The sequence below is a fragment of the Nannospalax galili genome, unplaced genomic scaffold (genome assembly GCF_000622305.1).
Source record: "Nannospalax galili isolate Female #2095 unplaced genomic scaffold, S.galili_v1.0 scaffold1073, whole genome shotgun sequence".
NCBI lineage: Eukaryota > Metazoa > Chordata > Mammalia > Rodentia > Spalacidae > Nannospalax > Nannospalax galili.
In genome coordinates, this window is record NW_008333042.1 from 356,256 (window position 1) to 363,016 (window position 6,761).

General features: G+C 42.6%; 1 pseudogene; it reads left to right on the top strand.

Annotated features, from left to right (window-relative positions):
• Positions 1-2,653: 2,653 nt before the first annotated feature.
• On the top strand, positions 2,654-3,289 carry LOC103729777 (annotated as a pseudogene).
• The last annotated feature ends 3,472 nt before the right edge of the window (positions 3,290-6,761 follow it).

A 6,761-nucleotide genomic window follows, 5' to 3' on the forward strand; every position in this document is an offset into this window, starting at 1 on the left:
AAGTTTTCAGACTTTCTCCTTAGGTCTGGAATCTTCTAAGAATGCTTTTGGCCTCAGGAACTTGGGTGTTGGACTCACCTGAGACCCTGGCCATGGCCGCGCCATATAGGGATGCAAAGGCAGATGGGGCGGGAAGAAGCCCCAAGATTTCTCAGGGAGTGGATTGAGTAGCTGGGTTGTACTGGATGCAAAGGATCAGGGAGTGTAAAGGTAAGCCTTGGAGCCCCAGAAAGAGGCTGTCAGCCCAAGAAAGAGGCTGGCAGGTGTTGCAGGACCAGGGAAGTAGAGGGAGGTGAGGGTGGGGCCAGGACCAGAAGCGGTGCTCCTGGGGCCCAAGAAAGGGACTGAGTTGGTCTGGGTGAGATGGATCAGGAAGCAGTATTGGTTCCCCAGGTGTCTGGGGCCCCAAGACTAGGAATGGCTCAGGGCCCAAACTAGGAGTATAGAACGGCAGGAGGGCTGGAAGGGTGAAGTGGCTTAGGGAGTCCCGGTGTGGAGAGCTGTGCTATAGACTTACCCCAATAGGCCTGAGGATGGTAGTGCAGGCTAGGAGAGTTAGCAAGTGGTGCAGGCCCAGGGAAGCAGAGAAGGGTGAGGGCGGGACCAGGACCAGAAGCGGTGCTCCTGGAGCCCAAGAAAGGGACTGAGTTGGTCTGGGTGCGAAGGATCAGGAAGCATTATTGGTTCCCCAAGTGTCTGGGGCCTTAAGACTAGGAATGGTGCAGGGCCCAACTAGGAGTATAGAACGGCGGGAGGGATGGACGGGTGTATATGGCTTAGGGAGTCCTAGCGTGTAGAGCTGCGCTATAGACTTACCCCAAGATGCTTGAGGATAGTAGTGCAGGCTAGGAGAGTTAGCCAGTGGTGCAGGCCCAGGAAAGCAGAGAGAGGTGAGGGCGGGGCCAGGACCAGAAGCGGTGCTCCTGGAACCCAAGAAAGGGATTGAGTTGGTCTGGGTTAAAAGGATCAGGAAGCAGTATTGGTTCCCCAGTTGTCTGGGGCCCCAAGACTAGGAATGGCTCAGGGCCCAAACTAGGAGTATAGAACAGCGGGAAGGCTGGAAGGGTGAATATGGCTTAGGGAGTCCCGGCGCAGAGAGCTGTGCTATAGACTTACCTGAAGAGGCCTGAGGATAGTAGTCAGAATGTTGTTTTTATAGAGATCATGCAAGCATCATTAAGGACAACACAGCAAAAATCAGGGAAGTATTGGAGATCTGAAGAGGACAATGGCTAGAATCTCAAGGATGGTTTGAGTCTTTATTCAACAGATCCCCATGGTTGACCACTCTCATATCCACTCTCTTAGGACTCCAAATTATCCTATTTTTATTAATCTCCCTCAGACCCTGTGTGGTCAAACGGCTCATGGTATTTGTCAGACAACAGACAGAGGCTCTCTAGGCAAAACCAATACAGGTCCATTATCATCGCCTTGCTATCATGGATAAAGAGTTAAAAGAGACGCTTTGCTATGATGGCAGTACTAGCCACCCCCCTTGAGAGATGAACTGGACAGTCAATGATGGGTACATGAGAATCCCCCTTTGATGGCAACCTAAGACAGGAGGGTAGTCTAATGCTACTACCTTATCCAATGATGGGTAAGCCCTTTGGGAAGGATACTCCAACCTAAGACAGGCACAGTTCCCTAAGGGTCTAGCAACCTTTGATCCCTAAACTCTATAAAGTAAAAAAGCGGACCTGTTGGGAGCCTGAGACTCAGCCATTTCTCAAAACTGCTGATAGACCTGAGCTGGTGACTTTCCATTCTGCCCACCCTCCTCCCACGGGCACAAGACAGAGCCCGCGGCCTTGGCCTGCGCACTTGGACTCTTTCCCACCCTCCTCCCACAGGCATGGGATGGAGCCCATGGCCTTGGCCCGTGGCTTTGTTCTCCTTTCCAGATTCCTCCTTTAGAGTACATCTGGGCCCCTGCGTTCTGGCTGATATGATTACTCACTTTTTACTCCTTTGTTCTCATTCTCTATTTAACCCCATGCTTGAGCTGCAATAAACGAGACTTGATCAGAACCCTGTCTTGTCTCCATTTCTCTTGTCTCTTGCCCCATCCAAATCCCCACTCCCCACTCCAGGTACCCTGCGTTACTGCTCCCGCGGGCTGAGGCAGGTCATATTAATGGCAAGAACTCCATTTTGTTTTCACAGGATCACTCAAGTGTTGTGTAGAGGCTAGACCTAAAAATCAAGAGAGAAAGCAGAAAGACCAGTGAAGAGTTTGATGACAGCCTTCTGACATTTGCTGTTGGACAGTCCCTAAGTATAACTCTCCTATTGTCTGCAGTACTGCTCTTCTCCTCAGTCCAGAGTAGTGCTCTTCTCCTCAGTCCAGAGTAGGAAAAATTTAAATAAATATATAGCCATTTTCAGTGTCATTATAAATAGATAGAAATTAAGAGTGAAAGACCCTGAAATGTGAGTTGCTTAAATTATGCTCATGAAAGCAGTTTATATTAACTGCTTTCTGTAAGCTAAGATTTTAAATCTCAGCAAATATAAATGTGACTAGAAGGCATACTTTAAGTAATACACAGAGGTTTTGGTATAAGACATTTTAAAATTTATACTTTGAAAAGGCTTGGGCTGCTTGATCACCTGGCAGGAATGCAAAGTCAGGGTTATAAACTAAAGGATGCCAAGTCCTGTGCTGGATTTTCCTCTCTATTTACTCCACTGCTCCTTGAAGCTTAAATTCGAGCTAGTTGCCCAGCAGCCTAGAATTGCTTTCTGTGTGACACTCCAAGATGCTGACATGCAAAACCAGATTAAACATATGATGGCTTTCATTGAACAAGAAGCTAATGAGAAAATAGAAGAAATAGATGTGAAGAATAAGAGTTCAACATTGAGAAAATTTGTCTTGTATGAAAAAATAATGGGGATTATGAAAAACTATAAGAAAGAAAAACAGATTCAGCAGAAGAAGTTTCAAACGTCCAATGTGATGAATCAAGCAAGACTCAATATTCTCCAAGCAAGAGATGACCTTATTACTAACCTTCTAAATGAGGCCCAAAAATGACTTAGCAATGTAGTAAAAGATATGAGTTACCAAGAGCTTGTGGATGAGCTGATCTTCCAGGAATTTATCAGTTGTAAAAGCCCCTAGCGACTGTCCCTTACAGAAAACAGGATTTCTTTCTGGTGAAGACTGTAGTTCGAAAAGCAATTCATTGGTTATAAAATTGCCACCGAAAAAGATGTTGATGTCCAATTTGATCAGGAGGTCTACGTGCCTGAGAAAGTAGTTGGTAGGATTGAAATTTAAGATTACAAAACAAAGGCTTTCCAGTTCCTCCAAAAATGACTGGAGCCCATAACCCAACAGATGATTCAGGAAGTATCAGGCGCTGTGGTGCAAATGCCTACAGGGGGGTTTTGGACTGAGCCTTTGGAGGTGCATCTCATCTACTTCTGTACTTGTGAAGAGCCAAGATTGTCTATGTAGCTTCCTCTTTCTGTTCTAATAACATTCTGTGGCAATCAATCAGTATCGTCTATAGCTAATGCCCAAAGACCTAATGTTAACAGTGGGAGAAGAGTAACTCAGTATGGGGATGAAGCCAGCCTTAGCTCATCTGACACCCTTCAGCTCTATATTGGATCTTCACAAGGAAGGTGAGGGGTCAGATAGGGCTGCATGGTCTTCAGAATACCTGTTCTTTTCATGCTCTAGGCATCTAGTCTAGAGTGAGAGGGATGGTGTCCCCTGTTCTCTGGGTGTAGCGACATGTGGAACTTATTCTCCTCACAGCAGCACTGCTTGTCCTACTACTGTTGGAGTTAAAGGTTTTCATTGTCCATAAATGTGATTTAAAATCCATGCCATGGATATTCCTTATTAAAACAAAATGCTTATATAGAAAAAACAATATACTTTTTTAGCTAGGTGTGGCTATAATTACAGCACACCAGTATCCCAACAAAATGGAGGTGGAATTAAGAAGCTCATGAGTTCTAGGCCTGCCTGGGCTCCACTATAAGACCTGGTCTCTGAAAACTAAGGGCTCAATGTTAGTGTTTACCTACCATTTATAAAGTCTTGAATTTAATCTCCAGCACTTCCAAACAAGTATAAAAGTCTCCCAAATGCTGTATTTGTGCGTGTACAGTTCTTTAAATTCAGAAAAAGTCAACTCATTTATTTCTGAAAGCCAGTCCATTATCTAATGCTGACACAAAATATTGTTGAACTGTTTCTTTTCTTTTCTTTCTTTTTGTTTTGTTTTTGAGGAAAGCAAGTCCTCATTTTATAGTCTAAGTTCTCCTGGAAGTCATTATTTAGACCAAGTTGGCCTCAGACTTGCAGCAGTCCTCCTTTCTTAGCTTCTCACGTGCTGAGATTATAGGCATGAGCCACCATGCCCAGCTTCAAACACAGTGTGTAGTATTTCATGAAACACTATGAGGTATTTAAGGTATCACTGAACCCTTGTATAAGATGGAGTGGGACATGCGGTGGCCCGCACATCTCAGAAAGATGTCTACACTCAAGGTACAGAATTCCAAATATGGAACATTCCCATTCTTCCTCCATTTTTTATTTTTTTTATGGGAAAATAAAATTGTGACTCTACAATCTACAGGGAGGACTGTTCTGCACCTTCATAGTACAAATGGTGGAAACTAAACCGCCCCAAACAGAGGAATTCATTCAGTGCTAATCAACAATCTTATCAGCAAATGCTGATCTTAAAGACTATAGTTATGGTCCCTGTTCTTTGGAAATCCAGCCAATCAGAAATGCTAATACACATATTTCTAGTGGTAGTTAATCAAGAAGTATGTCAGCCCACATCAACATCACCCCCCTAAACCTGCACACAGGTTGCAGGGACCAGGCTTCCCACACACCCAGCACACTAGAGCTTTATACCTTTATCCACTCCTGTACCTCATAGTCTCCCTATACTTGTACAAATTAATAGTCAGTTTGGCCTAACCTGTATACTTTTCTGTGATATTCTAAGTAATAAATTCACCTTTGTTCTTTTGTTCTGGAAATCAAGCAGTATTTTTACCTATCTAACAGGTTGAAATAAATCAATACATTAATTATCTGTCATTCAGGAAATAGCAGTGAATATTATAATTCAAATAATGTGATGGATTATCTTGCTATGTTGGCAACAAATATAAAAGATATTCTCCAATATTAACTTACTACCAATTTTAAAGACATAAGTAATGACCAAGCTCAGGCACATCCAGGACAAATCATGACTGTCAATGTCAAAATCTAGACTGTCGATACCAAAATCTTACTCTTAATATTTAGTAATAATGCTCCAAAGTTGAACTAATCTTATAGCCCAAAGAAACGCTGAGGCAAGTGGGAAATAGAGTATATAAGAGTATGACAACACAACTGGTTTTAGAGCAATTCAAATTGTTAGTCATGGTGGTGTATAACTATAATCTCTGTACTTGGGAGACTGAGGCAGCTAGACACTCAAGAAAAAAAAATCCCCATAAACAATGACTATGACATGTGCTTAGAAGTCCTCCTTGATACTCTCTAGAAATAAATTTCCTAAGCTAGACTGCTCTTCACCAGGGCTCAACATTGTGAGCTATCACAGCACATTAAGCTCCTGTAACTTGTCATTAAGTTAGCCATATTTCTCATATTTAAATCATTCACAATAAGGAAGAAATACAAATGGACTTTTTCATGACAGAATCTAAGTATGGCAGATAATTTTTAAGTGGGTTGTTCACAATTTTCCCCTGTATCTATAAGCTGCTTCTCACATGAATGGGAAAAGCTGAGTCTTAGTTTCCATGAATATGGAATGGGACTTAATGAGAGCTGATCGTGGGAAACTCCTGGTTTGTTCCTGAGTCTCTAGGAAACTTCATTCTTACATTGTTCTCTCTGGAATCCAGATTCTGTGATATGAAAAATCATGCACAGCAGACCTGTAGAAGCTTCAAGTGACAGTTTATTTAGGTCACACTCAGTTGTTCTAACAAAACTTACAGAGACTGGCTGAAACAATGTGAAAATATTTCCTCACAGTTATGAAGGTTAGAAATCTGAGATCAAAATGCCCACAAGGTTGGATTCTCGTGAAGACCATCTTTATGGCTTGCAAAGCCTGGTTTCTTACTGTATCTTTATGCTGTAGGGAGGAGAGAGAGAAAAAGAGAGAGGGGGAGGGGGTGGAAATAGAGAGAACACTATTGAGACAGCAGGCAAGAACAACTTCTTCTAAGGACAGCAATGCAACTAGATCAGGGCCTTACTTTTATGACCTCATCAAACCATAAGTATCTCTCAAACCCTCCATTTCAAAACAAAATTACATTATTGGCCAAGGTGCCAACATATGAAATTTGTGGAGAAGAATACACAAAGCGCTAAACTGCCAGACAAGTAAATGAGCAATATTCAATATCAAATCCAGTCAGTCCCATTAACCTTCAGATGACAGTCATGACCACTAATATTCACTGAAATTTCATAGTAAATTTCATATCAGAACAGTCCAACTGGCTGCAGTTATTCCACTTAACCATGAATGATGATAAACAGTAGATTTAGAACACTAAACCTTGAATTGATTTATGCAACAAAAATTACCAAGTAGCAAAGTTGAAGTGCTGGCATACTCAAACTGTAGCGATGGGTATTGCTTAGGGAAAAGAAAGAAGAGCCCAGGAGACAGCAGTGTCCTGAGACTGTTAGATGTGAAGATGGAGCAGAGGGAAGGCTAGTATATATTAATGGGTTGAAA